Source organism: Anomaloglossus baeobatrachus, chromosome 4, assembly GCF_048569485.1.
Source record: "Anomaloglossus baeobatrachus isolate aAnoBae1 chromosome 4, aAnoBae1.hap1, whole genome shotgun sequence".
NCBI classification, from domain to species: domain Eukaryota; kingdom Metazoa; phylum Chordata; class Amphibia; order Anura; family Aromobatidae; genus Anomaloglossus; species Anomaloglossus baeobatrachus.
In genome coordinates this window covers 610,833,425-610,861,158 of record NC_134356.1, presented here as the reverse complement: position 1 = coordinate 610,861,158, position 27,734 = coordinate 610,833,425, and the positions used below count along the sequence as shown (strand labels likewise).

The 27,734-nt window shown below is 37.6% G+C and overlaps 48 non-coding genes across 48 annotated transcripts; all 48 read right to left on the bottom strand.

Moving 5' to 3' along the window:
• Positions 1–135: 135 nt before the first annotated feature.
• TRNAI-UAU (transfer RNA isoleucine (anticodon UAU)) lies at positions 136–228 on the bottom strand. The gene is given in 2 exon segments: positions 136–171; positions 191–228. It is a non-coding gene; the product is annotated as a tRNA-Ile (tRNA).
• Positions 229–667: 439 nt separating this feature from the next.
• Positions 668–740, bottom strand: TRNAR-CCU (transfer RNA arginine (anticodon CCU)). The gene has a single exon. It is a non-coding gene; the product is annotated as a tRNA-Arg (tRNA).
• A 459-nt stretch (positions 741–1,199) lies between these two features.
• Positions 1,200–1,292, bottom strand: TRNAI-UAU (transfer RNA isoleucine (anticodon UAU)). The gene is given in 2 exon segments: positions 1,200–1,235; positions 1,255–1,292. It is a non-coding gene; the product is annotated as a tRNA-Ile (tRNA).
• Positions 1,293–1,731: 439 nt separating this feature from the next.
• On the bottom strand, positions 1,732–1,804 carry TRNAR-CCU (transfer RNA arginine (anticodon CCU)). Its single transcript has one exon. It is a non-coding gene; the product is annotated as a tRNA-Arg (tRNA).
• A 459-nt stretch (positions 1,805–2,263) lies between these two features.
• TRNAI-UAU (transfer RNA isoleucine (anticodon UAU)) lies at positions 2,264–2,356 on the bottom strand. The gene is given in 2 exon segments: positions 2,264–2,299; positions 2,319–2,356. It is a non-coding gene; the product is annotated as a tRNA-Ile (tRNA).
• A 438-nt stretch (positions 2,357–2,794) lies between these two features.
• Positions 2,795–2,867, bottom strand: TRNAR-CCU (transfer RNA arginine (anticodon CCU)). Its single transcript has one exon. It is a non-coding gene; the product is annotated as a tRNA-Arg (tRNA).
• A 459-nt stretch (positions 2,868–3,326) lies between these two features.
• Positions 3,327–3,419, bottom strand: TRNAI-UAU (transfer RNA isoleucine (anticodon UAU)). The gene is given in 2 exon segments: positions 3,327–3,362; positions 3,382–3,419. It is a non-coding gene; the product is annotated as a tRNA-Ile (tRNA).
• Positions 3,420–3,858: 439 nt separating this feature from the next.
• On the bottom strand, positions 3,859–3,931 carry TRNAR-UCU (transfer RNA arginine (anticodon UCU)). The gene has a single exon. It is a non-coding gene; the product is annotated as a tRNA-Arg (tRNA).
• Positions 3,932–4,390: 459 nt separating this feature from the next.
• Positions 4,391–4,483, bottom strand: TRNAI-UAU (transfer RNA isoleucine (anticodon UAU)). Its single transcript is given in 2 exon segments — positions 4,391–4,426; positions 4,446–4,483. It is a non-coding gene; the product is annotated as a tRNA-Ile (tRNA).
• A 439-nt stretch (positions 4,484–4,922) lies between these two features.
• TRNAR-UCU (transfer RNA arginine (anticodon UCU)) lies at positions 4,923–4,995 on the bottom strand. Its single transcript has one exon. It is a non-coding gene; the product is annotated as a tRNA-Arg (tRNA).
• Positions 4,996–5,454: 459 nt separating this feature from the next.
• Positions 5,455–5,547, bottom strand: TRNAI-UAU (transfer RNA isoleucine (anticodon UAU)). The gene is given in 2 exon segments: positions 5,455–5,490; positions 5,510–5,547. It is a non-coding gene; the product is annotated as a tRNA-Ile (tRNA).
• A 971-nt stretch (positions 5,548–6,518) lies between these two features.
• TRNAI-UAU (transfer RNA isoleucine (anticodon UAU)) lies at positions 6,519–6,611 on the bottom strand. The gene is given in 2 exon segments: positions 6,519–6,554; positions 6,574–6,611. It is a non-coding gene; the product is annotated as a tRNA-Ile (tRNA).
• Positions 6,612–7,049: 438 nt separating this feature from the next.
• On the bottom strand, positions 7,050–7,122 carry TRNAR-CCU (transfer RNA arginine (anticodon CCU)). The gene has a single exon. It is a non-coding gene; the product is annotated as a tRNA-Arg (tRNA).
• A 459-nt stretch (positions 7,123–7,581) lies between these two features.
• On the bottom strand, positions 7,582–7,674 carry TRNAI-UAU (transfer RNA isoleucine (anticodon UAU)). The gene is given in 2 exon segments: positions 7,582–7,617; positions 7,637–7,674. It is a non-coding gene; the product is annotated as a tRNA-Ile (tRNA).
• A 439-nt stretch (positions 7,675–8,113) lies between these two features.
• On the bottom strand, positions 8,114–8,186 carry TRNAR-CCU (transfer RNA arginine (anticodon CCU)). Its single transcript has one exon. It is a non-coding gene; the product is annotated as a tRNA-Arg (tRNA).
• Positions 8,187–9,175: 989 nt separating this feature from the next.
• Positions 9,176–9,248, bottom strand: TRNAR-CCU (transfer RNA arginine (anticodon CCU)). The gene has a single exon. It is a non-coding gene; the product is annotated as a tRNA-Arg (tRNA).
• Positions 9,249–9,707: 459 nt separating this feature from the next.
• TRNAI-UAU (transfer RNA isoleucine (anticodon UAU)) lies at positions 9,708–9,800 on the bottom strand. Its single transcript is given in 2 exon segments — positions 9,708–9,743; positions 9,763–9,800. It is a non-coding gene; the product is annotated as a tRNA-Ile (tRNA).
• Positions 9,801–10,239: 439 nt separating this feature from the next.
• Positions 10,240–10,312, bottom strand: TRNAR-CCU (transfer RNA arginine (anticodon CCU)). Its single transcript has one exon. It is a non-coding gene; the product is annotated as a tRNA-Arg (tRNA).
• Positions 10,313–10,771: 459 nt separating this feature from the next.
• Positions 10,772–10,864, bottom strand: TRNAI-UAU (transfer RNA isoleucine (anticodon UAU)). Its single transcript is given in 2 exon segments — positions 10,772–10,807; positions 10,827–10,864. It is a non-coding gene; the product is annotated as a tRNA-Ile (tRNA).
• A 436-nt stretch (positions 10,865–11,300) lies between these two features.
• Positions 11,301–11,373, bottom strand: TRNAR-UCU (transfer RNA arginine (anticodon UCU)). Its single transcript has one exon. It is a non-coding gene; the product is annotated as a tRNA-Arg (tRNA).
• Positions 11,374–11,832: 459 nt separating this feature from the next.
• TRNAI-UAU (transfer RNA isoleucine (anticodon UAU)) lies at positions 11,833–11,925 on the bottom strand. Its single transcript is given in 2 exon segments — positions 11,833–11,868; positions 11,888–11,925. It is a non-coding gene; the product is annotated as a tRNA-Ile (tRNA).
• Positions 11,926–12,364: 439 nt separating this feature from the next.
• Positions 12,365–12,437, bottom strand: TRNAR-CCU (transfer RNA arginine (anticodon CCU)). The gene has a single exon. It is a non-coding gene; the product is annotated as a tRNA-Arg (tRNA).
• Positions 12,438–12,896: 459 nt separating this feature from the next.
• TRNAI-UAU (transfer RNA isoleucine (anticodon UAU)) lies at positions 12,897–12,989 on the bottom strand. Its single transcript is given in 2 exon segments — positions 12,897–12,932; positions 12,952–12,989. It is a non-coding gene; the product is annotated as a tRNA-Ile (tRNA).
• Positions 12,990–13,428: 439 nt separating this feature from the next.
• On the bottom strand, positions 13,429–13,501 carry TRNAR-CCU (transfer RNA arginine (anticodon CCU)). The gene has a single exon. It is a non-coding gene; the product is annotated as a tRNA-Arg (tRNA).
• A 459-nt stretch (positions 13,502–13,960) lies between these two features.
• TRNAI-UAU (transfer RNA isoleucine (anticodon UAU)) lies at positions 13,961–14,053 on the bottom strand. The gene is given in 2 exon segments: positions 13,961–13,996; positions 14,016–14,053. It is a non-coding gene; the product is annotated as a tRNA-Ile (tRNA).
• Positions 14,054–14,492: 439 nt separating this feature from the next.
• On the bottom strand, positions 14,493–14,565 carry TRNAR-CCU (transfer RNA arginine (anticodon CCU)). Its single transcript has one exon. It is a non-coding gene; the product is annotated as a tRNA-Arg (tRNA).
• A 459-nt stretch (positions 14,566–15,024) lies between these two features.
• TRNAI-UAU (transfer RNA isoleucine (anticodon UAU)) lies at positions 15,025–15,117 on the bottom strand. The gene is given in 2 exon segments: positions 15,025–15,060; positions 15,080–15,117. It is a non-coding gene; the product is annotated as a tRNA-Ile (tRNA).
• Positions 15,118–15,556: 439 nt separating this feature from the next.
• TRNAR-CCU (transfer RNA arginine (anticodon CCU)) lies at positions 15,557–15,629 on the bottom strand. The gene has a single exon. It is a non-coding gene; the product is annotated as a tRNA-Arg (tRNA).
• Positions 15,630–16,087: 458 nt separating this feature from the next.
• On the bottom strand, positions 16,088–16,180 carry TRNAI-UAU (transfer RNA isoleucine (anticodon UAU)). Its single transcript is given in 2 exon segments — positions 16,088–16,123; positions 16,143–16,180. It is a non-coding gene; the product is annotated as a tRNA-Ile (tRNA).
• Positions 16,181–16,618: 438 nt separating this feature from the next.
• TRNAR-CCU (transfer RNA arginine (anticodon CCU)) lies at positions 16,619–16,691 on the bottom strand. Its single transcript has one exon. It is a non-coding gene; the product is annotated as a tRNA-Arg (tRNA).
• Positions 16,692–17,150: 459 nt separating this feature from the next.
• TRNAI-UAU (transfer RNA isoleucine (anticodon UAU)) lies at positions 17,151–17,243 on the bottom strand. Its single transcript is given in 2 exon segments — positions 17,151–17,186; positions 17,206–17,243. It is a non-coding gene; the product is annotated as a tRNA-Ile (tRNA).
• Positions 17,244–17,682: 439 nt separating this feature from the next.
• On the bottom strand, positions 17,683–17,755 carry TRNAR-CCU (transfer RNA arginine (anticodon CCU)). The gene has a single exon. It is a non-coding gene; the product is annotated as a tRNA-Arg (tRNA).
• Positions 17,756–18,214: 459 nt separating this feature from the next.
• Positions 18,215–18,307, bottom strand: TRNAI-UAU (transfer RNA isoleucine (anticodon UAU)). Its single transcript is given in 2 exon segments — positions 18,215–18,250; positions 18,270–18,307. It is a non-coding gene; the product is annotated as a tRNA-Ile (tRNA).
• A 439-nt stretch (positions 18,308–18,746) lies between these two features.
• On the bottom strand, positions 18,747–18,819 carry TRNAR-CCU (transfer RNA arginine (anticodon CCU)). The gene has a single exon. It is a non-coding gene; the product is annotated as a tRNA-Arg (tRNA).
• A 459-nt stretch (positions 18,820–19,278) lies between these two features.
• TRNAI-UAU (transfer RNA isoleucine (anticodon UAU)) lies at positions 19,279–19,371 on the bottom strand. Its single transcript is given in 2 exon segments — positions 19,279–19,314; positions 19,334–19,371. It is a non-coding gene; the product is annotated as a tRNA-Ile (tRNA).
• A 1,502-nt stretch (positions 19,372–20,873) lies between these two features.
• TRNAR-UCU (transfer RNA arginine (anticodon UCU)) lies at positions 20,874–20,946 on the bottom strand. Its single transcript has one exon. It is a non-coding gene; the product is annotated as a tRNA-Arg (tRNA).
• A 459-nt stretch (positions 20,947–21,405) lies between these two features.
• On the bottom strand, positions 21,406–21,498 carry TRNAI-UAU (transfer RNA isoleucine (anticodon UAU)). The gene is given in 2 exon segments: positions 21,406–21,441; positions 21,461–21,498. It is a non-coding gene; the product is annotated as a tRNA-Ile (tRNA).
• A 439-nt stretch (positions 21,499–21,937) lies between these two features.
• On the bottom strand, positions 21,938–22,010 carry TRNAR-UCU (transfer RNA arginine (anticodon UCU)). The gene has a single exon. It is a non-coding gene; the product is annotated as a tRNA-Arg (tRNA).
• Positions 22,011–22,469: 459 nt separating this feature from the next.
• Positions 22,470–22,562, bottom strand: TRNAI-UAU (transfer RNA isoleucine (anticodon UAU)). Its single transcript is given in 2 exon segments — positions 22,470–22,505; positions 22,525–22,562. It is a non-coding gene; the product is annotated as a tRNA-Ile (tRNA).
• Positions 22,563–23,001: 439 nt separating this feature from the next.
• Positions 23,002–23,074, bottom strand: TRNAR-UCU (transfer RNA arginine (anticodon UCU)). Its single transcript has one exon. It is a non-coding gene; the product is annotated as a tRNA-Arg (tRNA).
• A 459-nt stretch (positions 23,075–23,533) lies between these two features.
• TRNAI-UAU (transfer RNA isoleucine (anticodon UAU)) lies at positions 23,534–23,626 on the bottom strand. The gene is given in 2 exon segments: positions 23,534–23,569; positions 23,589–23,626. It is a non-coding gene; the product is annotated as a tRNA-Ile (tRNA).
• Positions 23,627–24,065: 439 nt separating this feature from the next.
• TRNAR-CCU (transfer RNA arginine (anticodon CCU)) lies at positions 24,066–24,138 on the bottom strand. Its single transcript has one exon. It is a non-coding gene; the product is annotated as a tRNA-Arg (tRNA).
• A 459-nt stretch (positions 24,139–24,597) lies between these two features.
• TRNAI-UAU (transfer RNA isoleucine (anticodon UAU)) lies at positions 24,598–24,690 on the bottom strand. The gene is given in 2 exon segments: positions 24,598–24,633; positions 24,653–24,690. It is a non-coding gene; the product is annotated as a tRNA-Ile (tRNA).
• A 439-nt stretch (positions 24,691–25,129) lies between these two features.
• On the bottom strand, positions 25,130–25,202 carry TRNAR-CCU (transfer RNA arginine (anticodon CCU)). The gene has a single exon. It is a non-coding gene; the product is annotated as a tRNA-Arg (tRNA).
• A 458-nt stretch (positions 25,203–25,660) lies between these two features.
• TRNAI-UAU (transfer RNA isoleucine (anticodon UAU)) lies at positions 25,661–25,753 on the bottom strand. The gene is given in 2 exon segments: positions 25,661–25,696; positions 25,716–25,753. It is a non-coding gene; the product is annotated as a tRNA-Ile (tRNA).
• Positions 25,754–26,186: 433 nt separating this feature from the next.
• Positions 26,187–26,259, bottom strand: TRNAR-UCU (transfer RNA arginine (anticodon UCU)). Its single transcript has one exon. It is a non-coding gene; the product is annotated as a tRNA-Arg (tRNA).
• A 459-nt stretch (positions 26,260–26,718) lies between these two features.
• TRNAI-UAU (transfer RNA isoleucine (anticodon UAU)) lies at positions 26,719–26,811 on the bottom strand. Its single transcript is given in 2 exon segments — positions 26,719–26,754; positions 26,774–26,811. It is a non-coding gene; the product is annotated as a tRNA-Ile (tRNA).
• A 439-nt stretch (positions 26,812–27,250) lies between these two features.
• TRNAR-CCU (transfer RNA arginine (anticodon CCU)) lies at positions 27,251–27,323 on the bottom strand. Its single transcript has one exon. It is a non-coding gene; the product is annotated as a tRNA-Arg (tRNA).
• Positions 27,324–27,734: the final 411 nt, after the last annotated feature.

The following is a 27,734-nucleotide window of genomic DNA, read 5'->3' as shown; positions in this document are numbered from 1 at the left end:
AATTAAACAAGAAACCATAAAAAGTAAATATCTCTCGGAAACTTCCTTCTCAATCGTGCAAGTAGATCATGATGGAACTCGAGAAACTTTGGCTAACGCATTTGTTCAAAATAACAAAGGAAGACAAGAAAAGTCTGCTCCAGGTGAGGCTTGAACTCACAACCTCGGCATAGCTCATCAGTTACTGCTTTATAAGTACCGCACGCTGACCGATTGCACCACTGGAGCAGCTGCTGAGCTGCAGCATTGCATATATGAAAAAAAAACAATCAGAAATTTAAAATGAAAAATTTGCTCCGAAATGTAACTATTTGATAAAACAGGATTTGTGTTGTTGCTTTTTCCACAGTTTGAAAATACATTTTTTACCAGATCACAATCTTTATGAAGAATCAATTGAGACATTTATCACACTGGCCAATGGGCATTTTTAAACTGAAACATCCTGTTGCTTCAGGAAGTGCACATGTGCATTGGCTGGGATGAACACACGCTCTGTTGCTATATTTTATATGCTGTATTTGTAATATCGTATTTTATTATTTAGCATGGTCACACTTCTTTCAATTAAAAGTAGCAATCTTTCTTTTTTGGAGAATTTTGCAAGATCAAATTCAAACTGGTAGAAAGATTAGACAGACCATGCGCTGTTTCAGAGATAAGCAAACACCCCAGATGGGACTTGAACCCACAATCCCTGGCTTAGGAGGCCAGTGCCTTATCCATTAGGCCACTGGGGCTTCTCAAGGTAGTTCATGCCGTGGGTTCTATTTTCTGTAGCAGGCAATTATCCATTTTAATTGCATTTTCAAAAATGGTCTTGTAAGTTTGTACTCCAACTTGAAAACAACCATAACCACGTGCTTCTTTCTTTTCTGCTGAGAGCCAGGGCTTCCTTTGTCATGTCCTTTTCATCATGTAGTCACTCCACATTATTGATGCCAATGAAGAAAATAATATTTGGCTCCCAGAAGCCTTAAAAAAACAATTTATCTTTTACATTTCCCTTTACAATATGGTACTAGATCATGGTAAAACTGGTGAGACTTTTGTAATATACAGCAAATTAAACAAGAAACCATAAAAAGTAAATATCTCTCGGAAACTTCCTTCTCAATCGTGCAAGTAGATCATGATGGAACTCGAGAAACTTTGGCTAACGCATTTGTTCAAAATAACAAAGGAAGACAAGAAAAGTCTGCTCCAGGTGATGCTTGAACTCACAACCTCGGCATAGCTCATCAGTTACTGCTTTATAAGTACCGCGCGCTGACCGATTGCGCCACTGGAGCAGCTGCTGGGCTGCAGCATTGCATATATGAAAAAAAACCAATCAGAAATTTAAAATGAAAAATTTGCTCCGAAATGTAACTATTTGATAAAACAGGATTTGTGTTGTTGCTTTTTCCACAGTTTGAAAATACATTTTTTACCAGATCACAATCTTTATGAAGAATCAATTGAGACATTTATCACACTGGCCAATAAGCATTTTTAAACTGAAACATCCTGTTGCTTCAGGAAGTGCACATGTGTATTGGCTGGGATGAACACACGCTCTGTTGCTATATTTTATATGCTGTATTTGTAATATCGTATTTTATTATTTAGCATGGTCACACTTCTTTCAATTAAAAGTAGCAATCTTTCTTTTTTGGAGAATTTTGCAAGATCAAATTCAAACTGGTAGAAAGATTAGACAGACCATGCGCTGTTTCAGAGATAAGCAAACACCCCAGATGGGACTTGAACCCACAATCCCTGGCTTAGGAGGCCAGTGCCTTATCCATTAGGCCACTGGGTCTTCTCAAGGTAGTTCATGCCGTGGGTTCTATTTTCTGTAGCAGGCAATTATCCGTTTTAATTGCATTTTCAAAAATGGTCTTGTAAGTTTGTACTCCAACTTGAAAACAACCATAACCACGTGCTTCTTTCTTTTCTGCTGAGAGCCAGGGCTTCCTTTGTCATGTCCTTTTCATCATGTAGTCACTCCACATTATTGATGCCAATGAAGGAAATAATATTTGGCTCCCAGAAGCCTTAAAAAAACAATTTATCTTTTACATTTCCCTTTACAATATGGTACTAGATCATGGTAAAACTGGTGAGACTTTTGTAATATACAGCAAATTAAACAAGAAACCATAAAAAGTAAATATCTCTCGGAAACTTCCTTCTCAATCGTGCAAGTAGATCATGATGGAACTCGAGAAACTTTGGCTAACGCATTTGTTCAAAATAACAAAGGAAGACAAGAAAAGTCTGCTCCAGGTGAGGCTTGAACTCACAACCTCGGCATAGCTCATCAGTTACTGCTTTATAAGTACCGCGCGCTGACCGATTGCGCCACTGGAGCAGCTGCTGAGCTGCAGCATTGCATATATGAAAAAAAACAATCAGAAATTTAAAATGAAAAATTTGCTCCGAAATGTAACTATTTGATAAAACAGGATTTGTGTTGTTGCTTTTTCCACAGTTTGAAAATACATTTTTTACCAGATCACAATCTTTATGAAGAATCAATTGAGACATTTATCACACTGGCCAATGGGCATTTTTAAACTGAAACATCCTGTTGCTTCAGGAAGTGCACATGTGCATTGGCTGGGATGAACACACGCTCTGTTGCTATATTTTATATGCTGTATTTGTAATATCGTATTTTATTATTTAGCATGGTCACACTTCTTTCAATTAAAAGTAGCAATCTTTCTTTTTTGGAGAATTTTGCAAGATCAAATTCAAACTGGTAGAAAGATTAGACAGACCATGCGCTGTTTCAGAGATAAGCAAACACCCCAGATGGGACTTGAACCCACAATCCCTGGCTTAGGAGGCCAGTGCCTTATCCATTAGGCCACTGGGGCTTCTCAAGGTAGTTCATGCCGTGGGTTCTATTTTCTGTAGCAGACAATTATCCGTTTTAATTGCATTTTCAAAAATGGTCTTGTAAGTTTGTACTCCAACTTGAAAACAACCATAACCACGTGCTTCTTTCTTTTCTGCTGAGAGCCAGGGCTTCCTTTGTCATGTCCTTTTCATCATGTAGTCACTCCACATTATTGATGCCAATGAAGAAAATAATATTTGGCTCCCAGAAGCCTTAAAAAAACAATTTATCTTTTACATTTCCCTTTACAATATGGTACTAGATCATGGTAAAACTGGTGAGACTTTTGTAATATACAGCAAATTAAACAAGAAACCATAAAAAGTAAATATCTCTCGGAAACTTCCTTCTCAATCGTGCAAGTAGATCATGATGGAACTCGAGAAACTTTGGCTAACGCATTTGTTCAAAATAACAAAGGAAGACAAGAAAAGTCTGCTCCAGGTGAGGCTTGAACTCACAACCTCGGCATAGCTCATCAGTTACTGCTTTATAAGTACCGCGCGCTGACCGATTGCGCCACTGGAGCAGCTGCTGAGCTGCAACATTGCATATATGAAAAAAAAACAATCAGAAATTTAAAATGAAAAATTTGCTCCGAAATGTAACTATTTGATAAAACAGGATTTGTGTTGTTGCTTTTTCCACAGTTTGAAAATACATTTTTTACCAGATCACAATCTTTATGAAGAATCAATTGAGACATTTATCACACTGGCCAATGGGCATTTTTAAACTGAAACATCCTGTTGCTTCAGGAAGTGCACATGTGCATTGGCTGGGATGAACACACGCTCTGTTGCTATATTTTATATGCTGTATTTGTAATATCGTATTTTATTAATTAGCATGGTCACACTTCTTTCAATTAAAAGTCGCAATCTTTCTTTTATGGAGAATTTTGCAAGATCAAATTCAAACTGATAGAAAGATTAGACAGACCATGCGCTGTTTCAGAGATAAGCAAACACCCCAGATGGGACTTGAACCCACAATCCCTGGCTTAGAAGGCCAGTGCCTTATCCATTAGGCCACTGGGGCTTCTCAAGGTAGTTCATGCCGTGGGTTCTTTTTTCTGTAGCAGGCAATTATCCGTTTTAATTGCATTTTCAAAAATGGTCTTGTAAGTTTGTACTCCAACTTGAAAACAACCATAACCACGTGCTTCTTTCTTTTCTGCTGAGAGCCAGGGCTTCCTTTGTCATGTCCTTTTCATCATGTAGTCACTCCACATTATTGATGCCAATGAAGGAAATAATATTTGGCTCCCAGAAGCCTTAAAAAAACAATTTATCTTTTACATTTCCCTTTACAATATGGTACTAGATCATGGTAAAACTGGTGAGACTTTTGTAATATACAGCAAATTAAACAAGAAACCATAAAAAGTAAATATCTCTCGGAAACTTCCTTCTCAATCGTGCAAGTAGATCATGATGGAACTCGAGAAACTTTGGCTAACGCATTTGTTCAAAATAACAAAGGAAGACAAGAAAAGTCTGCTCCAGGTGAGGCTTGAACTCACAACCTCGGCATAGCTCATCAGTTACTGCTTTATAAGTACCGCGCGCTGACCGATTGCGCCACTGGAGCAGCTGCTGAGCTGCAACATTGCATATATGAAAAAAAAACAATCAGAAATTTAAAATGAAAAATTTGCTCCGAAATGTAACTATTTGATAAAACAGGATTTGTGTTGTTGCTTTTTCCACAGTTTGAAAATACATTTTTTACCAGATCACAATCTTTATGAAGAATCAATTGAGACATTTATCACACTGGCCAATGGGCATTTTTAAACTGAAACATCCTGTTGCTTCAGGAAGTGCACATGTGCATTGGCTGGGATGAACACACGCTCTGTTGCTATATTTTATATGCTGTATTTGTAATATCGTATTTTATTAATTAGCATGGTCACACTTCTTTCAATTAAAAGTCGCAATCTTTCTTTTATGGAGAATTTTGCAAGATCAAATTCAAACTGATAGAAAGATTAGACAGACCATGCGCTGTTTCAGAGATAAGCAAACACCCCAGATGGGACTTGAACCCACAATCCCTGGCTTAGAAGGCCAGTGCCTTATCCATTAGGCCACTGGGGCTTCTCAAGGTAGTTCATGCCGTGGGTTCTTTTTTCTGTAGCAGGCAATTATCCGTTTTAATTGCATTTTCAAAAATGGTCTTGTAAGTTTGTACTCCAACTTGAAAACAACCATAACCACGTGCTTCTTTCTTTTCTGCTGAGAGCCAGGGCTTCCTTTGTCATGTCCTTTTCATCATGTAGTCACTCCACATTATTGATGCCAATGAAGGAAATAATATTTGGCTCCCAGAAGCCTTAAAAAAACAATTTATCTTTTACATTTCCCTTTACAATATGGCACTAGATCATGGTAAAACTGGTGAGACTTTTGTAATATACAGCAAATTAAACAAGAAACCATAAAAAGTAAATATCTCTCGGAAACTTCCTTCTCAATCGTGCAAGTAGATCATGATGGAACTCGAGAAACTTTGGCTAACGCATTTGTTCAAAATAACAAAGGAAGACAAGAAAAGTCTGCTCCAGGTGAGGCTTGAACTCACAACCTCGGCATAGCTCATCAGTTACTGCTTTATAAGTACCGCGCGCTGACCGATTGCGCCACTGGAGCAGCTGCTGAGCTGCAGCATTGCATATATGAAAAAAAAACAATCAGAAATTTAAAATGAAAAATTTGCTCCGAAATGTAACTATTTGATAAAACAGGATTTGTGTTGTTGCTTTTTCCACAGTTTGAAAATACATTTTTTACCAGATCACAATCTTTATGAAGAATCAATTGAGACATTTATCACACTGGCCAATGGGCATTTTTAAACTGAAACATCCTGTTGCTTCAGGAAGTGCACATGTGCATTGGCTGGGATGAACACACGCTCTGTTGCTATATTTTATATGCTGTATTTGTAATATCGTATTTTATTATTTAGCATGGTCACACTTCTTTCAATTAAAAGTAGCAATCTTTCTTTTTTGGAGAATTTTGCAAGATCAAATTCAAACTGGTAGAAAGATTAGACAGACCATGCGCTGTTTCAGAGATAAGCAAACACCCCAGATGGGACTTGAACCCACAATCACTGGCTTAAGAGGCCAGTGCCTTATCCATTAGGCCAATGGGGCTTCTCAAGGTAGTTCATGCCGTGGGTTCTATTTTCTGTAGCAGGCAATTATCCGTTTTAATTGCATTTTCAAAAATGGTCTTGTAAGTTTGTACTCCAACTTGAAAACAACCATAACCACGTGCTTCTTTCTTTTCTGCTGAGAGCCAGGGCTTCCTTTGTCATGTCCTTTTCATCATGTAGTCACTCCACATTATTGATGCCAATGAAGAAAATAATATTTGGCTCCCAGAAGCCTTAAAAAAACAATTTATCTTTTACATTTCCCTTTACAATGTGGTACTAGATCATGGTAAAACTGGTGAGACTTTTGTAATATACAGCAAATTAAACAAGAAACCATAAAAAGTAAATATCTCTCGGAAACTTCCTTCTCAATCGTGCAAGTAGATCATGATGGAACTCGAGAAACTTTGGCTAACGCATTTGTTCAAAATAACAAAGGAAGACAAGAAAAGTCTGCTCCAGGTGAGGCTTGAACTCACAACCTCGGCATAGCTCATCAGTTACTGCTTTATAAGTACCGTGCGCTGACCGATTGCGCCACTGGAGCAGCTGCTGGGCTGCAGCATTGCATATATGAAAAAAAACAATCAGAAATTTAAAATGAAAAATTTGCTCCGAAATGTAACTATTTGATAAAACAGGATTTGTGTTGTTGCTTTTTCCACAGTTTGAAAATACATTTTTTACCAGATCACAATCTTTATGAAGAATCAATTGAGACATTTATCACACTGGCCAATGGGCATTTTTAAACTGAAACATCCTGTTGCTTCAGGAAGTGCACATGTGCATTGGCTGGGATGAACACACGCTCTGTTGCTATATTTTATATGCTGTATTTGTAATATCGTATTTTATTATTTAGCATGGTCACACTTCTTTCAATTAAAAGTAGCAATCTTTCTTTTTTGGAGAATTTTGCAAGATCAAATTCAAACTGGTAGAAAGATTAGACAGACCATGCGCTGTTTCAGAGATAAGCAAACACCCCAGATGGGACTTGAACCCACAATCCCTGGCTTAGGAGGCCAGTGCCTTATCCATTAGGCCACTGGGGCTTCTCAAGGTAGTTCATGCCGTGGGTTCTATTTTCTGTAGCAGGCAATTATCCGTTTTAATTGCATTTTCAAAAATGGTCTTGTAAGTTTGTACTCCAACTTGAAAACAACCATAACCACGTGCTTCTTTCTTTTCTGCTGAGAGCCAGGGCTTCCTTTGTCATGTCCTTTTCATCATGTAGTCACTCCACATTATTGATGCCAATGAAGGAAATAATATTTGGCTCCCAGAAGCCTTAAAAAAACAATTTATCTTTTACATTTCCCTTTACAATATGGTACTAGATCATGGTAAAACTGGTGAGACTTTTGTAATATACAGCAAATTAAACAAGAAACCATAAAAAGTAAATATCTCTCGGAAACTTCCTTCTCAATCGTGCAAGTAGATCATGATGGAACTCGAGAAACTTTGGCTAACACATTTGTTCAAAATAACAAAGGAAGACAAGAAAAGTCTGCTCCAGGTGAGGCTTGAACTCACAACCTCGGCATAGCTCATCAGTTACTGCTTTATAAGTACCGCGCGCTGACCGATTGCGCCACTGGAGCAGCTGCTGGGCTTCAGCATTGCATATATGAAAAAAAAACAATCAGAAATTTAAAATGAAAAATTTGCTCCGAAATGTAACTATTTGATAAAACAGGATTTGTGTTGTTGCTTTTTCCACAGTTTGAAAATGCATTTTTTACCAGATCACAATCTTTATGAAGAATCAATTGAGACATTTATCACACTGGCCAATGGGCATTTTTAAACTGAAACATCCTGTTGCTTCAGGAAGTGCACATGTGTATTGGCTGGGATGAACACACGCTCTGTTGCTTTATTTTATATGCTGTATTTGTAATATCGTATTTTATTATTTAGCATGGTCACACTTCTTTCAATTAAAAGTCGCAATCTTTCTTTTTTGGAGAATTTTGCAAGATCAAATTCAAACTGATAGAAAGATTAGACAGACCATGCGCTGTTTCAGAGATAAGCAAACACCCCAGATGGGACTTGAACCCACAATCCCTGGCTTAGGAGGCCAGTGCCTTATCCATTAGGCCACTGGGGCTTCTCAAGGTAGTTCATGCCGTGGGTTCTTTTTTCTGTAGCAGGCAATTATCCGTTTTAATTGCATTTTCAAAAATGGTCTTGTAAGTTTGTACTCCAACTTGAAAACAACCATAACCACGTGCTTCTTTCTTTTCTGCTGAGAGCCAGGGCTTCCTTTGTCATGTCCTTTTCATCATGTAGTCACTCCACATTATTGATGCCAATGAACGAAATAATATTTGGCTCCCAGAAGCCTTAAAAAAACAATTTATCTTTTACATTTCCCTTTACAATATGGTACTAGATCATGGTAAAACTGGTGAGACTTTTGTAATATACAGCAAATTAAACAAGAAACCATAAAAAGTAAATATCTCTCGGAAACTTCCTTCTCAATCGTGCAAGTAGATCATGATGGAACTCGAGAAACTTTGGCTAACGCATTTGTTCAAAATAACAAAGGAAGACAAGAAAAGTCTGCTCCAGGTGAGGCTTGAACTCACAACCTCGGCATAGCTCATCAGTTACTGCTTTATAATTACCGCGCGCAGACCGATTGCGCCACTGGAGCAGCTGCTGAGCTGCAGCATTGCATATATGAAAAAAAAAATCAGAAATTTAAAATGAAAAATTTGCTCCGAAATGTAACTATTTGATAAAACAGGATTTGTGTTGTTGCTTTTTCCACAGTTTGAAAATACATTTTTTACCAGATCACAATCTTTATGAAGAATCAATTGAGACATTTATCACACTGGCCAATGGGCATTTTTAAACTGAAACATCCTGTTGCTTCAGGAAGTGCACATGTGCATTGGCAGGAATGAACACACGCTCTGTTGCTATATTTTATATGCTGTATTTGTAATATCGTATTTTATTATTTAGCATGGTCACACTTCTTTCAATTAAAAGTAGCAATCTTTCTTTTTTGGAGAATTTTGCAAGATCAAATTCAAACTGGTAGAAAGATTAGACAGACCATGCGCTGTTTCAGAGATAAGCAAACACCCCAGATGGGACTTGAACCCACAATCCCTGGCTTAGGAGGCCAGTGCCTTATCCATTAGGCCACTGGGGCTTCTCAAGGTAGTTCATGCCGTGGGTTCTATTTTCTGTAGCAGGCAATTATCCGTTTTAATTGCATTTTCAAAAATGGTCTTGTAAGTTTGTACTCCAACTTGAAAACAACCATAACCACGTGCTTCTTTCTTTTCTGCTGAGAGCCAGGGCTTCCTTTGTCATGTCCTTTTCATCATGTAGTCACTCCACATTATTGATGCCAATGAAGAAAATAATATTTGGCTCCCAGAAGCCTTAAAAAAACAATTTATCTTTTACATTTCCCTTTACAATATGGTACTAGATCATGGTAAAACTGGTGAGACTTTTGTAATATACAGCAAATTAAACAAGAAACCATAAAAAGTAAATATCTCTCGGAAACTTCCTTCTCAATCGTGCAAGTAGATCATGATGGAACTCGAGAAACTTTGGCTAACGCATTTGTTCAAAATAACAAAGGAAGACAAGAAAACTCTGCTCCAGGTGAGGCTTGAACTCACAACCTCGGCATAGCTCATCAGTTACTGCTTTATAAGTACCGCGTGCTGACCGATTGTGCCACTGGAGCAGCTGCTGAGCTGCAGCATTGCATATATGAAAAAAAAACAATCAGAAATTTAAAATGAAAAATTTGCTCCGAAATGTAACTATTTGATAAAACAGGATTTGTGTTGTTGCTTTTTCCACAGTTTGAAAATACATTTTTTACCAGATCACAATCTTTATGAAGAATCAATTGAGACATTTATCACACTGGCCAATGGGCATTTTTAAACTGAAACATCCTGTTGCTTCAGGAAGTGCACATGTGCATTGGCTGGGATGAACACACGCTCTGTTGCTATATTTTATATGCTGTATTTGTAATATCGTATTTTATTATTTAGCATGGTCACACTTCTTTCAATTAAAAGTAGCAATCTTTCTTTTTTGGAGAATTTTGCAAGATCAAATTCAAACTGGTAAAAAGATTAGACAGACCATGCGCTGTTTCAGAGATAAGCAAACACCCCAGATGGGACTTGAACCCACAATCCCTGGCTTAGGAGGCCATTGCCTTATCCATTAGGCCACTGGGGCTTCTCAAGGTAGTCCATGCCGTTGGTTCTATTTTCTGTAGCAGGCAATTATCCGTTTTAATTGCATTTTCAAAAATGGTCTTGTAAGTTTGTACTCCAACTTGAAAACAACCATAACCACGTGCTTCTTTCTTTTCTGCTGAGAGCCAGGGCTTCCTTTGTCATGTCCTTTTCATCATGTAGTCACTCCACATTATTGATGCCAATGAAGGAAATAATATTTGGCTCCCAGAAGCCTTAAAAAAACAATTTATCTTTTACATTTCCCTTTACAATATGGTACTAGATCATGGTAAAACTGGTGAGACTTTTGTAATATACAGCAAATTAAACAAGAAACCATAAAAAGTAAATATCTCTCGGAAACTTCCTTCTCAATCATGCAAGTAGATCATGATGGAACTCGAGAAACTTTGGCTAACGCATTTGTTCAAAATAACAAAGGAAGACAAGAAAAGTCTGCTCCAGGTGAGGCTTGAACTCACAACCTCGGCATAGCTCATCAGTTACTGCTTTATAAGTACCGCGCGCTGACCGATTGCGCCACTGTAGCAGCTGCTGGGCTGCAGCATTGCATATATGAAAAAAAAACAATCAGAAATTTAAAATGAAAAATTTGCTCCGAAATGTAACTATTTGATAAAACAGGATTTGTGTTATTGCTTTTTCCACAGTTTGAAAATACATTTTTTACCAGATCACAATCTTTATGAAGAATCAATTGAGACATTTATCACACTGGCCAATGGGCATTTTTAAACTGAAACATCCTGTTGCTTCAGGAAGTGCACATGTGCATTGGCTGGGATGAACACACGCTCTGTTGCTATATTTTATATGCTGTATTTGTAATATCGTATTTTATTATTTAGCATGGTCACACTTTCAATTAAAAGTCGCAATCTTTCTTTTTTGGAGAATTTTGCAAGATCAAATTCAAACTGATGGAAAGATTAGACAGACCATGCGCTGTTTCAGAGATAAGCAAACACCCCAGATGGGACTTGAACCCACAATCCCTGGCTTAGAAGGCCAGTGCCTTATCCATTAGGCCCCTGGGGCTTCTCGAGGTAGTTCATGCCGTGGGTTCTTTTTTCTGTAGCAGGCAATTATCCGTTTTAATTGCATTTTCAAAAATGGTCTTGTAAGTTTGTACTCCAACTTGAAAACAACCATAACCACGTGCTTCTTTCTTTTCTGCTGAGAGCCAGGGCTTCCTTTGTCATGTCCTTTTCATCATGTAGTCACTCCACATTATTGATGCCAATGAAGAAAATAATATTTGGCTCCCAGAAGCCTTAAAAAAACAATTTATCTTTTACATTTCCCTTTACAATATGGTACTAGATCATGGTAAAACTGGTGAGACTTTTGTAATATACAGCAAATTAAACAAGAAACCATAAAAAGTAAATATCTCTCGGAAACTTCCTTCTCAATCGTGCAAGTAGATCATGATGGAACTCGAGAAACTTTGGCTAACGCATTTGTTCAAAATAACAAAGGAAGACAAGAAAAGTCTGCTCCAGGTGAGGCTTGAACTCACAACCTCGGCATAGCTCATCAGTTACTGCTTTATAAGTACCGCGCGCTGACCGATTGCGCTACTGGAGCAGCTGCTGAGCTGCAGCATTGCATATATGAAAAAAAAACAATCAGAAATTTAAAATGAAAAATTTGCTCCGAAATGTAACTATTTGATAAAACAGGATTTGTGTTGTTGCTTTTTCCACAGTTTGAAAATACATTTTTTACCAGATCACAATCTTTATGAAGAATCAATTGAGACATTTATCACACTGGCCAATGGGCATTTTTAAACTGAAACATCCTGTTGCTTCAGGAAGTGCACATGTGCATTGGCTGGGATGAACACACGCTCTGTTGCTATATTTTATATGCTGTATTTGTAATATCGTATTTTATTATTTAGCATGGTCACACTTCTTTCAATTAAAAGTAGCTATCTTTCTTTTTTGGAGAATTTTGCAAGATCAAATTCAAACTGGTAGAAAGATTAGACAGACCATGCGCTGTTTCAGAGATAAGCAAACACCCCAGATGGGACTTGAACCCACAATCCCTGGCTTAGGAGGCCAGTGCCTTATCCATTAGGCCACTGGGGCTTCTCAAGGTAGTTCATGCCGTGGGTTCTATTTTCTGTAGCAGGCAATTATCCGTTTTAATTGCATTTTCAAAAATGGTCTTGTAAGTTTGTACTCCAACTTGAAAACAACCATAACCACGTGCTTCTTTCTTTTCTGCTGAGAGCCAGGGCTTCCTTTGTCATGTCCTTTTCATCATGTAGTCACTCCACATTATTGATGCCAATGAATAAAATAATATTTGGCTCCCAGAAGCCTTAAAAAAACAATTTATCTTTTACATTTCCCTTTACAATATGGTACTAGATCATGGTAAAACTGGTGAGACTTTTGTAATATACAGCAAATTAAACAAGAAACCATAAAAAGTAAATATCTCTCGGAAACTTCCTTCTCAATCGTGCAAGTAGATCATGATGGAACTCGAGAAACTTTGGCTAACGCATTTGTTCAAAATAACAAAGGAAGACAAGAAAAGTCTGCTCCAGGTGAGGCTTGAACTCACAACCTCGGCATAGCTCATCAGTTACTGCTTTATAAGTACCGCGCGCTGACCGATTGCGCCACTGGAGCAGCTGCTGGGCTGCAGCATTGCATATATGAAAAAAAAACAATCAGAAATTTAAAATGAAAAATTTGCTCCGAAATGTAACTATTTGATAAAACAGGATTTGTGTTGTTGCTTTTTCCACAGTTTGAAAATACATTTTTTACCAGATCACAATCTTTATGAAGAATCAATTGAGACATTTATCACACTGGCCAATGGGCATTTTTAAACTGAAACATCCTGTTGCTTCAGGAAGTGCACATGTGCATTGGCTGGGATGAACACACGCTCTGTTGCTATATTTTATATGCTGTATTTGTAATATCGTATTTTATTATTTAGCATGGTCACACTTCTTTCAATTAAAAGTAGCAATCTTTCTTTTTTGGAGAATTTTGCAAGATCAAATTCAAACTGGTAGAAAGATTAGACAGACCATGCGCTGTTTCAGAGATAAGCAAACACCCCAGATGGGACTTGAACCCACAATCCCTGGCTTAGGAGGCCAGTGCCTTATCCATTAGGCCACTGGGGCTTCTCAAGGTAGTTCATGCCGTGGGTTCTATTTTCTGTAGCAGGCAATTATCCGTTTTAATTGCATTTTCAAAAATGGTCTTGTAAGTTTGTACTCCAACTTGAAAACAACCATAACCACGTGCTTCTTTCTTTTCTGCTGAGAGCCAGGGCTTCCTTTGTCATGTCCTTTTCATCATGTAGTCACTCCACATTATTGATGCCAATGAAGAAAATAATATTTGGCTCCCAGAAGCCTTAAAAAAACAATTTATCTTTTACATTTCCCTTTACAATATGGTACTAGATCATGGTAAAACTGGTGAGACTTTTGTAATATACAGCAAATTAAACAAGAAACCATAAAAAGTAAATATCTCTCGGAAACTTCCTTCTCAATCGTGCAAGTAGATCATGATGGAACTCGAGAAACTTTGGCTAACGCATTTGTTCAAAATAACAAAGGAAGACAAGAAAAGTCTGCTCCAGGTGAGGCTCGAACTCACAACCTCGGCATAGCTCATCAGTTACTGCTTTATAAGTACCGCGCGCTGACCGATTGCGCCACTGGAGCAGCTGCTGGGCTGCAGCATTGCATATATGAAAAAAAAACAATCAGAAATTTAAAATGAAAAATTTGCTCCGAAATGTAACTATTTGATAAAACAGGATTTGTGTTGTTGCTTTTTCCACAGTTTGAAAATACATTTTTTACCAGATCACAATCTTTATGAAGAATCAATTGAGACATTTATCACACTGGCCAATGGGCATTTTTAAACTGAAACATCCTGTTGCTTCAGGAAGTGCACATGTGCATTGGCTGGGATGAACACACGCTCTGTTGCTATATTTTATATGCTGTATTTGTAATATCGTATTTTATTATTTAGCATGGTCACACTTCTTTCAATTAAAAGTAGCAATCTTTCTTTTTTGGAGAATTTTGCAAGATCAAATTCAAACTGGTAGAAAGATTAGACAGACCATGCGCTGTTTCAAAGATAAGCAAACACCCCAGATGGGACTTGAACCCACAATCCCTGGCTTAGGAGGCCAGTGCCTTATCCATTAGGCCACTGGGACTTCTCAAGGTAGTTCATGCCGTGGGTTCTATTTTCTGTAGCAGGCAATTATCCGTTTTAATTGCATTTTCAAAAATGGTCTTGTAAGTTTGTACTCCAACTTGAAAACAACCATAACCACGTGCTTCTTTCTTTTCTGCTGAGAGCCAGGGCTTCCTTTGTCATGTCCTTTTCATCATGTAGTCACTCCACATTATTGATGCCAATGAAGGAAATAATATTTGGCTCCCAGAAGCCTTAAAAAAACAATTTATCTTTTACATTTCCCTTTACAATATGGTACTAGATCATGGTAAAACTGGTGAGACTTTTGTAATATACAGCAAATTAAACAAGAAACCATAAAAAGTAAATATCTCTCGGAAACTTCCTTCTCAATCGTGCAAGTAGATCATGATGGAACTCGAGAAACTTTGGCTAACGCATTTGTTCAAAATAACAAAGGAAGACAAGAAAAGTCTGCTCCAGGTGAGGCTTGAACTCACAACCTCGGCATAGCTCATCAGTTACTGCTTTATAAGTACCGCGCGCTGACCGATTGCGCCACTGGAGCAGCTGCTGAGCTGCAGCATTGCATATATGAAAAAAAAACAATCAGAAATTTAAAATGAAAAATTTGCTCCGAAATGTAACTATTTGATAAAACAGGATTTGTGTTGTTGCTTTTTCCACAGTTTGAAAATACATTTTTTACCAGATCACAATCTTTATGAAGAATCAATTGAGACATTTATCACACTGGCCAATGGGCATTTTTAAACTGAAACATCCTGTTGCTTCAGGAAGTGCACATGTGCATTGGCTGGGATGAACACACGCTCTGTTGCTATATTTTATATGCTGTATTTGTAATATCGTATTTTATTATTTAGCATGGTCACACTTCTTTCAATTAAAAGTAGCAATCTTTCTTTTTTGGAGAATTTTGCAAGATCAAATTCAAACTGGTAGAAAGATTAGACAGACCATGCACTGTTTCAGAGATAAGCAAACACCCCAGATGGGACTTGAACCCACAATCCCTGGCTTAGGAGACCAGTGCCTTATCCATTAGGCCACTGGGGCTTCTCAAGGTAGTTCATGCCGTGGGTTCTATTTTCTGTAGCAGGCAATTATCCGTTTAATTGCATTTTCAAAAATGGTCTTGTAAGTTTGTACTCCAACTTGAAAACATCCATAACCACGTGCTTCTTTCTTTTCTTCTGAGAGCCAGGGCTTCCTTTGTCATGTCCTTTTCATCATGTAGTCACTCCACATTATTGATGCCAATGAAGAAAATAATATTTGGCTCCCAGAAGCCTTAAAAAAACAATTTATCTTTTACATTTCCCTTTACAATATGGTACTAGATCATGGTAAAACTGGTGAGACTTTTGTAATATACAGCAAATTAAACAAGAAACCATAAAAAGTAAATATCTCTCGGAAACTTCCTTCTCAATCGTGCAAGTAGATCATGATGGAACTCGAGAAACTTTGGCTAACGCATTTGTTCAAAATAACAAAGGAAGACAAGAAATGTCTGCTCCAGGTGAGGCTTGAACTCACAACCTCGGCATAGCTCATCAGTTACTGCTTTATAAGTACCGCGCGCTGACCGATTGCGCCACTGGAGCAGCTGCTGGGCTGCAGCATTGCATATATGAAAAAAAACAATCAGAAATTTAAAATGAAAAATTTGCTCCGAAATGTAACTATTTGATAAAACAGGATTTGTGTTGTTGCTTTTTCCACAGTTTGAAAATACATTTTTTACCAGATCACAATCTTTATGAAGAATCAATTGAGACATTTATCACACTGGCCAATGGGCATTTTTAAACTGAAACATCCTGTTGCTTCAGGAAGTGCACATGTGCATTGGCTGGGATGAACACACGCTCTGTTGCTATATTTTATATGCTGTATTTGTAATATCGTATTTTATTATTTAGCATGGTCACACTTCTTTCAATTAAAAGTAGCAATCTTTCTTTTTTGGAGAATTTTGCAAGATCAAATTCAAACTGATAGAAAGATTAGACAGACCATGCGCTGTTCCAGATATAAGCAAACACCCCAGATGGGACTTGAACCCACAATCCCTTGCTTAGGAGGCCAGTGCCTTATCCATTAGGCCACTGGGGCTTCTCAAGGTAGTTCATGCCGTGGGTTCTATTTTCTGTAGCAGGCAATTATCCGTTTTAATTGCATTTTCAAAAATGGTCTTGTAAGTTTGTACTCCAACTTGAAAACAACCATAACCACGTGCTTCTTTCTTTTCTGCTGAGAGCCAGGGCTTCCTTTGTCATGTGCTTTTCATCATGTAGTCACTCCACATTATTGATGCCAATGAAGGAAATAATATTTGGCTCCGAGAAGCCTTAAAAAAACAATTTATCTTTTACATTTCCCTTTACAATATGGTACTAGATCATGGTAAAACTGATGAGACTTTTGTAATATACAGCAAATTAAACAAGAAACCATAAAAAGTAAATATCTCTCGGAAACTTCCTTCTCAATCGTGCAAGTAGATCATGATGGAACTCGAGAAACTTTGGCTAACGCATTTGTTCAAAATAACAAAGGAAGACAAGAAAAGTCTGCTCCAGGTGAGGCTTGAACTCACAACCTCGGCATAGCTCATCAGTTACTGCTTTATAAGTACCGCGTGCTGACCGATTGCGCCACTGGAGCAGCTGCTGGGCTGCAGCATTGCATATATGAAAAAAAAACAATCAGAAATTTAAAATGAAAAATTTGCTCCGAAATGTAACTATTTGATAAAACAGGATTTGTGTTGTTGCTTTTTCCACAGTTTGAAAATACATTTTTTACCAGATCACAATCTTTATGAAGAATCAATTGAGACATTTATCACACTGGCCAATGGGCATTTTTAAACTGAAACATCCTGTTGCTTCAGGAAGTGCACATGTGCATTGGCTGGGATGAACACACGCTCTGTTGCTATATTTTATATGCTGTATTTGTAATATCGTATTTTATTATTTAGCATGGTCACACTTCTTTCAATTAAAAGTCGCAATCTTTCTTTTTTGGAGAATTTTGCAAGATCAAATTCAAACTGATAGAAAGATTAGACAGACCATGCGCTGTTTCAGAGATAAGCAAACACCCCAGATGGGACTTGAACCCACAATCCCTTGCTTAGGAGGCCAGTGCCTTATCCATTAGGCCACTGGGGCTTCTCAAGGTAGTTCATGCCGTGGGTTCTATTTTCTGTAGCAGGCAATTATCCGTTTTAATTGCATTTTCAAAAATGGTCTTGTAAGTTTGTACTCCAACTTGAAAACATCCATAACCACGTGCTTCTTTCTTTTCTTCTGAGAGCCAGGGATTCCTTTGTCATGTCCTTTTCATCATGTAGTCACTCCACATTATTGATGCCAATGAAGAAAATAATATTTGGCTCCCAGAAGCCTTAAAAAAACAATTTATCTTTTACATTTCCCTTTACAATATGGTACTAGATCATGGTAAAACTGGTGAGACTTTTGTAATATACAGCAAATTAAACAAGAAACCATAAAAAGTAAATATCTCTCGGAAACTTCCTTCTCAATCGTGCAAGTAGATCATGATGGAACTCGAGAAACTTTGGCTAACGCATTTGTTCAAAATAACAAAGGAAGACAAGAAACGTCTGCTCCAGGTGAGGCTTGAACTCACAACCTCGGCATAGCTCATCAGTTACTGCTTTATAAGTACCGCGCGCTGATCGATTGCGCCACTGGAGCAGCTGCTGGGCTGCAGCATTGCATATATGAAAAAAAAACAATCAGAAATTTAAAATGAAAAATTTGCTCCGAAATGTAACTATTTGATAAAACAGGATTTGTGTTGTTGCTTTTTCCACAGTTTGAAAATACATTTTTTACCAGATCACAATCTTTATGAAGAATCAATTGAGACATTTATCACACTGGCCAATGGGCATTTTTAAACTGAAACATCCTGTTGCTTCAGGAAGTGCACATGTGCATTGGCTGGGATGAACACACGCTCTGTTGCTATATTTTATATGCTGTATTTGTAATATCGTATTTTATTATTTAGCATGGTCACACTTCTTTCAATTAAAAGTAGCAATCTTTCTTTTTTGGAGAATTTTGCAAGATCAAATTCAAACTGGTAGAAAGATTAGACAGACCATGCACTGTTCCAGATATAAGCAGACACCCCAGATGGGACTTGAACCCACAATCCCTTGCTTAGGAGGCCAGTGCCTTATCCATTAGGCCACTGGGGCTTCTCAAGGTAGTTCATGCCGTGGGTTCTTTTTTCTGTAGCAGGCAATTATCCGTTTTAATTGCATTTTCAAAAATGGTCTTGTAAGTTTGTACTCCAACTTGAAAACAACCATAACCACGTGCTTCTTTCTTTTCTGCTGAGAGCCAGGGCTTCCTTTGTCATGTCCTTTTCATCATGTAGTCACTCCACATTATTGATGCCAATGAAGAAAATAATATTTGGCTCCCAGAAGCCTTAAAAAAACAATTTATCTTTTACATTTCCCTTTACAATATGGTACTAGATCATGTTAAAACTGGTGAGACTTTTGTAATATACAGCAAATTAAACAAGAAACCATAAAAAGTAAATATCTCTCGGAAACTTCCTTCTCAATCGTGCAAGTAGATCATGATGGAACTCGAGAAACTTTGGCTAACGCATTTGTTTAAAATAACAAAGGAAGACAAGAAAAGTCTGCTCCAGGTGAGGCTTGAACTCACAACCTCGGCATAGCTCATCAGTTACTGCTTTATAAGTACCGCGTGCTGACCGATTGCGCCACTGGAGCAGCTGCTGGGCTGCAGCATTGCATATATGAAAAAAAAACAATCAGAAATTTAAAATGAAAAATTTGCTCCGAAATGTAACTATTTGATAAAACAGGATTTGTGTTGTGGCTTTTTCCACAGTTTGAAAATACATTTTTTACCAGATCACAATCTTTATGAAGAATCAATTGAGACATTTATCACACTGGACAATGGCCATTTTTAAACTGAAACATCCTGTTGCTTCAGGAAGTGCACATGTGCATTGGCTGGGATGAACACACGATCTGTTGCTATATTTATATGCTGTATTTGTAATATCGTATTTTATTATTTAGCATGGTCACACTTCTTTCAATTAAAAGTAGCAATCTTTCTTTTTTGGAGAATTTTGCAAGATCAAATTCAAACTGGTAGAAAGATTAGACAGAACATGCGCTGTTTCAGAGATAAGCAAACACCCCAGATGGGACTTGAACCCACAATCCCTTGCTTAGGAGGTCAGTGCCTTACCCATTAGGCCACTGGGGCTTCTCAAGGTAGTTCATGCCGTGGGTTCTATTTTCTGTAGCAGGCAATTATCCGTTTTAATTGCATTTTCAAAAATGGTCTTGTAAGTTTGTACTCCAACTTGAAAACAACCATAACCACGTGCTTCTTTCTTTTCTGCTGAGAGCCAGGGCTTCCTTTGTCATGTCCTTTTCATCATGTAGTCACTCCACATTATTGATGCCAATGAAGAAAATAATATTTGGCTCCCAGAAGCCTTAAAAAAACAATTTATCTTTTACATTTCCCTTTACAATATGGTACTAGATCATGGTAAAACTGGTGAGACTTTTGTAATATACAGCAAATTAAACAAGAAACCATAAAAAGTAAATATCTCTCGGAAACTTCCTTCTCAATCGTGCAAGTAGATCATGATGGAACTCGAGAAACTTTGGCTAACGCATTTGTTCAAAATAACAAAGGAAGACAAGAAAAGTCTGCTACAGGTGAGGCTTGAACTCACAACCTCGGCATAGCTCATCAGTTACTGCTTTATAAGTACTGCGTGCTGACCGATTGCGCCACTGGAGCAGCTGCTATGCTGCAGCATTGCATATATGAAAAAAAAACAATCAGAAATTTAAAATGAAAAATTTGCTCCAAAATGTAACTATTTGATAAAACAGGATTTGTGTTGTTGCTTTTTCCACAGTTTGAAAATACATTTTTTACCAGATCACAATCTTTATGAAGAATCAATTGAGACATTTATCACACTGGCCAATGGGCATTTTTAAACTGAAACATCCTGTTGCTTCAGGAAGTGCACATGTGCATTGGCTGGGATGAACACACGCTCTGTTGCTATATTTTATATGCTGTATTTGTAATATCGTATTTTATTATTTAGCATGGTCACACTTCTTTCAATTAAAAGTCGCAATCTTTCTTTTTTGGAGAATTTTGCAAGATCAAATTCAAACTGATAGAAAGATTAGACAGACCATGCGCTGTTTCAGAGATATGCAAACACCCCAGATGGGACTTGAACCCACAATCCCTGACTTAGAAGGCCAGTGCCTTATCCATTAGGCCACTGGGGCTTCTCAAAGTAGTTCATGCCGTGGGTTCTATTTTCTGTAGCAGGCAATTATCCGTTTTAATTGCATTTTCAAAAATGGTCTTGTAAGTTTGTACTCCAACTTGAAAACATCCATAACCACGTGCTTCTTTCTTTTCTTCTGAGAGCCAGGGCTTCCTTTGTCATGTCCTTTTCATCATGTAGTCACTCCACATTATTGATGCCAATGAAGAAAATAATATTTGGCTCCCAGAAGCCTTAAAAAAACAATTTATCTTTTACATTTCCCTTTACAATATGGTACTAGATCATGGTAAAACTGGTGAGACTTTTGTAATATACAGCAAATTAAACAAGAAACCATAAAAAGTAAATATCTCTCGGAAACTTCCTTCTCAATCGTGCAAGTAGATCATGATGGAACTCGAGAAACTTTGGCTAACGCATTTGTTCAAAATAACAAAGGAAGACAAGAAACGTCTGCTCCAGGTGAGGCTTGAACTCACAACCTCGGCATAGCTCATCAGTTACTGCTTTATAAGTACCGCGCGCTGACCGATTGCGCCACTGGAGCAGCTGCTGGGCTGCAGCATTGCATATATGAAAAAAAAACAATCAGAAATTTAAAATGAAAAATTTGCTCCGAAATGTAACTATTTGATAAAACAGGATTTGTGTTGTTGCTTTTTCCACAGTTTGAAAATACATTTTTTACCCGATCACAATCTTTATGAAGAATCAATTGAGACATTTATCACACTGGCCAATGGGCATTTTCAAACTGAAACATCCTGTTGCTTCAGGAAGTGCACATGTGCATTGGCTGGGATGAACACACGCTCTGTTGCTATATTTTATATGCTGTATTTGTAATATCGTATTTTATTATTTAGCATGGTCACACTTCTTTCAATTAAAAGTAGCAATCTTTCTTTTTTGGAGAATTTTGCAAGATCAAATTCAAACTGGTAGAAAGATTAGACAGACCATGCGCTGTTCCAGATATAAGCAAACACCCCAGATGGGACTTGAACCCACAATCCCTGGCTTAGAAGGCCAGTGACTTATCCATTAGGCCACTGGGGCTTCTCAAGGTAGTTCATGCCGTGGGTTCTATTTTCTGTAGCAGGCAATTATTTGTTTTAATTGCATTTTCAAAAATGGTCTTGTAAGTTTGTACTCCAACTTGAAAACAACCATAACCACGTGCTTCTTTCTTTTCTTCTGAGAGCCAGGGCTTCCTTTGTCATGTCCTTTTCATCATGTAGTCACTCCACATTATTGATGCCAATGAAGGAAATAATATTTGGCTCCGAGAAGCCTTAAAAAAACAATTTATCTTTTACATTTCCCTTTACAATATGGTACTAGATCATGGTAAAACTGGTGAGACTTTTGTAATATACAGCAAATTAAACAAGAAACCATAAAAAGTAAATATCTCTCGGAAACTTCCTTCTCAATCGTGCAAGTAGATCATGATGGAACTCGAGAAACTTTGGCTAACGCATTTGTTCAAAATAACAAAGGAAGACAAGAAAAGTCTGCTCCAGGTGAGGCTTGAACTCACAACCTCGGCATAGCTCATCAGTTACTGCTTTATAAGTACCGCGTGCTGACCGATTGCGCCACTGGAGCAGCTGCTGGGCTGCAGCATTGCATATATGAAAAAAAAACAATCAGAAATTTAAAATGAAAAATTTGCTCCGAAATGTAACTATTTGATAAAACAGGATTTGTGTTGTTGCTTTTTCCACAGTTTGAAAATACATTTTTTACCAGATCACAATCTTTATGAAGAATCAATTGAGACATTTATCACACTGGCCAATGGGCATTTTTAAACTGAAACATCCTGTTGCTTCAGGAAGTGCACATGTGCATTGGCTGGGATGAACACACGCTCTGTTGCTATATTTTATATGCTGTATTTGTAATATCGTATTTTATTATTTAGCATGGTCACACTTCTTTCAATTAAAAGTAGCAATCTTTCTTTTTTGGAGAATTTTGCAAGATCAAATTCAAACTGATAGAAAGATTAGACAGACCATGCGCTGTTTCAGATATAAGCAAACACCCCAGATGGGACTTGAACCCACAATCCCTGGCTTAGAAGGCCAGTGCCTTATCCATTAGGCCACTGGGGCTTCTCAAGGTAGTTCATGCCGTGGGTTCTTTTTTCTGTAGCAGGCAATTATCCGTTTTAATTGCATTTTCAAAAATGGTCTTGTAAGTTTGTACTCCAACTTGAAAACAACCATAACCACGTGCTTCTTTCTTTTCTGCTGAGAGCCAGGGCTTCCTTTGTCATGTCCTTTTCATCATGTAGTCACTCCACATTATTGATGCCAATGAAGGAAATAATATTTGGCTCCCAGAAGCCTTAAAAAAACAATTTATCTTTTACATTTCCCTTCACAATATGGTACTAGATCATGGTAAAACTGGTGAGACTTTTGTAATATACAGCAAATTAAACAAGAAACCATAAAAAGTAAATATCTCTCGGAAACTTCCTTCTCAATCGTGCAAGTAGATCATGATGGAACTCGAGAAACTTTGGCTAACGCATTTGTTCAAAATAACAAAGGAAGACAAGAAAAGTCTGCTCCAGGTGAGGCTTGAACTCACAACCTCGGCATAGCTCATCAGTTACTGCTTTATAAGTACCGCGCGCTGACTGATTGCGCCACTGGAGCAGCTGCTGAGCTGCAGCATTGCATATATGAAAAAAAAACAATCAGAAATTTAAAATGAAAAATTTGCTCCGAAATGTAACTATTTGATAAAACAGGATTTGTGTTGTGGCTTTTTCCACAGTTTGAAAATACATTTTTTACCAGATCACAATCTTTATGAAGAATCAATTGAGACATTTATCACACTGGCCAATGGGCATTTTTAAACTGAAACATCCTGTTGCTTCAGGAAGTGCACATGTGCATTGGCTGGGATGAACACACGCTCTGTTGCTATATTTTATATGCTGTATTTGTAATATCGTATTTTATTATTTAGCATGGTCACACTTCTTTCAATTAAAAGTAGCAATCTTTCTTTTTTGGAGAATTTTGCAAGATCAAATTCAAACTGGTAGAAAGATTAGACAGACCATGCACTGTTTCAGAGATAAGCAAACACCCCAGATGGGACTTGAACCCACAATCCCTGGCTTAGGAGGCCAGTGCCTTATCCATTAGGCCACTGGGGCTTCTCAAGGTAGTTCATGCCGTGGGTTCTATTTTCTGTAGCAGGCAATTATCCGTTTTAATTGCATTTTCAAAAATGGTCTTGTAAGTTTGTACTCCAACTTGAAAACATCCATAACCACGTGCTTCTTTCTTTTCTTCTGAGAGCCAGGGCTTCCTTTGTCATGTCCTTTTCATCATGTAGTCACTCCACATTATTGATGCCAATGAAGAAAATAATATTTGGCTCCCAGAAGCCTTAAAAAAACAATTTATCTTTTACATTTCCCTTTACAATATGGTACTAGATCATGGTAAAACTGGTGAGACTTTTGTAATATACAGCAAATTAAACAAGAAACCATAAAAAGTAAATATCTCTCGGAAACTTCCTTCTCAATCGTGCAAGTAGATCATGATGGAACTCGAGAAACTTTGGCTAACGCATTTGTTCAAAATAACAAAGGAAGACAAGAAACGTCTGCTCCAGGTGAGGCTTGAACTCACAACCTCGGCATAGCTCATCAGTTACTGCTTTATAAGTACCGCGCGCTGACCGATTGCGCCACTGGAGCAGCTGCTGGGCTGCAGCATTGCATATATGAAAAAAAAACAATCAGAAATTTAAAATGAAAAATTTGCTCCGAAATGTAACTATTTGATAAAACAGGATTTGTGTTGTTGCTTTTTCCACAGTTTGAAAATACATTTTTTACCAGATCACAATCTTTATGAAGAATCAATTGAGACATTTATCACACTGGCCAATGGGCATTTTTAAACTGAAACATCCTGTTGCTTCAGGAAGTGCACATGTGCATTGGCTGGGATGAACACACGCTCTGTTGCTATATTTTATATGCTGTATTTGTAATATCGTATTTTATTATTTAGCATGGTCACACTTCTTTCAATTAAAAGTAGCAATCTTTCTTTTTTGGAGAATTTTGCAAGATCAAATTCAAACTGGTAGAAAGATTAGACAGACCATGCGCTGTTCCAGATATAAGCAAACACCCCAGATGGGACTTGAACCCACAATCCCTTGCTTAGGAGGCCAGTGCCTTATCCATTAGGCCACTGGGGCTTCTCAAGGTAGTTCATGCAGTGGGTTCTATTTTCTGTAGAGGCAATTATCCGTTTTAATTGCATTTTCAAAAATGGTCTTGTAAGTTTGTACTCCAACTTGAAAACAACCATAACCACGTGCTTCTTTCTTTTCTGCTGAGAGCCAGGGCTTCCTTTGTCATGTCCTTTTCATCATGTAGTCACTCCACATTATTAATGCCAATGAAGGAAATAATATTTGGCTCCCAGAAGCCTTAAAAAAACAATTTATCTTTTACATTTCCCTTTACAATATGGTACTAGATCATGGTAAAACTGATGAGACTTTTGTAATATACAGCAAATTAAACAAGAAACCATAAAAAGTAAATATCTCTCGGAAACTTCCTTCTCAATCGTGCAAGTAGATCATGATGGAACTCGAGAAACTTTGGCTAACGCATTTGTTCAAAATAACAAAGGAAGACAAGGAAAGTCTGCTCCAGATGAGGCTTGAACTCACAACCTCGGCATAGCTCATCAGTTACTGCTTTATAAGTACCGCGCGCTGACCGATTGCGCCACTGGAGCAGCTGCTGGGCTGCAGCATTGCATATATGAAAAAAAAACAATCAGAAATTTAAAATGAAAAATTTGCTCCGAAATGTAACTATTTGATAAAACAGGATTTGTGTTGTTGCTTTTTCCACAGTTTGAAAATACATTTTTTACCAGATCACAATCTTTATGAAGGATCAATTGAGACATTTATCACACTGGCCAATGGGCATTTTTAAACTGAAACATCCTGTTGCTTCAGGAAGTGCACATGTGCATTGGCTGGGATGAACACACGCTCTGTTGCTATATTTTATATGCTGTATTTGTAATATCGTATTTTATTATTTAGCATGGTCACACTTCTTTCAATTAAAAGTCGCAATCTTTCTTTTTTAGAGAATTTTGCAAGATCAAATTGGTAGAAAGATTAGACAGACCAAGCGCTGTTTCAGAGATAAGCAAACACCCCAGATGGGACTTGAACCCACAATCCCTGGCTTAGAAGGCCAGTGCCTTATCCATTAGGCCACTGGGGCTTCTCAAGGTAGTTCATGCCGTGGGTTCTTTTTTCTGTAGCAGTCAATTATCCGTTTTAATTGCATTTTCAAAAATGGTCTTGTAAGTTTGTACTCCAACTTGAAAACAACCATAACCACGTGCTTCTTTCTTTTCTGCTGAGAGCCAGGGCTTCCTTTGTCATGTCCTTTTCATCATGTAGTCACTCCACATTATTGATGCCAATGAAGGAAATAATATTTGGCTCCCAGAAGCCTTAAAAAAACAATTTATCTTTTACATTTCCCTTTACAATATGGTACTAGATCATGGTAAAACTGGTGAGACTTTTGTAATATACAGCAAATTAAACAAGAAACCATAAAAAGTAAATATCTCTCGGAAACTTCCTTCTCAATCGTGCAAGTAGATCATGATGGAACTCGAGAAACTTTGGCTAACGCATTTGTTCAAAATAACAAAGGAAGACAAGAAAAGTCTGCTCCAGGTGAGGCTTGAACTCACAACCTCGGCATAGCTCATCAGTTACTGCTTTATAAGTACCGCGCGCTGACCGATTGCGCCACTGGAGTAGCTGCTGGGCTGCAGAATTGCATATATGAAAAAAAAACAATCAGAAATTTAAAATGAAAAATTTGCTCCGAAATGTAACTATTTGATAAAACAGGATTTGTGTTGTGGCTTTTTCCACAGTTTGAAAATACATTTTTTACCAGATCACAATCTTTATGAAGAATCAATTGAGACATTTATCACACTGGCCAATGGGCATTTTTAAACTGAAACATCCTGTTGCTTCAGGAAGTGCACATGTGCATTGGCTGGGATGAACACACGCTCTGTTGCTATATTTTATATGCTGTATTTGTAATATCGTATTTTATTATTTAGCATGGTCACACTTCTTTCAATTAAAAGTAGCAATCTTTCTTTTTTGGAGAATTTTGCAAGATCAAATTCAAACTGGTAGAAAGATTAGACAGACCATGCGCTGTTTCAGAGATAAGCAAACACCCCAGATGGGACTTGAACCCACAATCCCTGGCTTAGGAGGCCAGTGCCTTTTCCATTAGGCCACTGGGGCTTCTCAAGGTAGTTCATGCCGTGGGTTCTATTTTCTGTAGTAGGCAATTATCCGTTTTAATTGCATTTTCAAAAATGGTCTTGTAAGTTTGTACTCCAACTTGAAAACAACCATAACCACGTGCTTCTTTCTTTTCTGCTGAGAGCCAGGGCTTCCTTTGTCATGTCCTTTTCATCATGTAGTCACTCCACATTATTGATGCCAATGAAGAAAATAATATTTGGCTCCCAGAAGCCTTAAAAAAACAATTTATCTTTTACATTTCCCTTTACAATATGGTACTAGATCATGTTAAAACTGGTGAGACTTTTGTAATATACAGCAAATTAAACAAGAAACCATAAAAAGTAAATATCTCTCGGAAACTTCCTTCTCAATCGTGCAAGTAGATCATGATGGAACTCGAGAAAC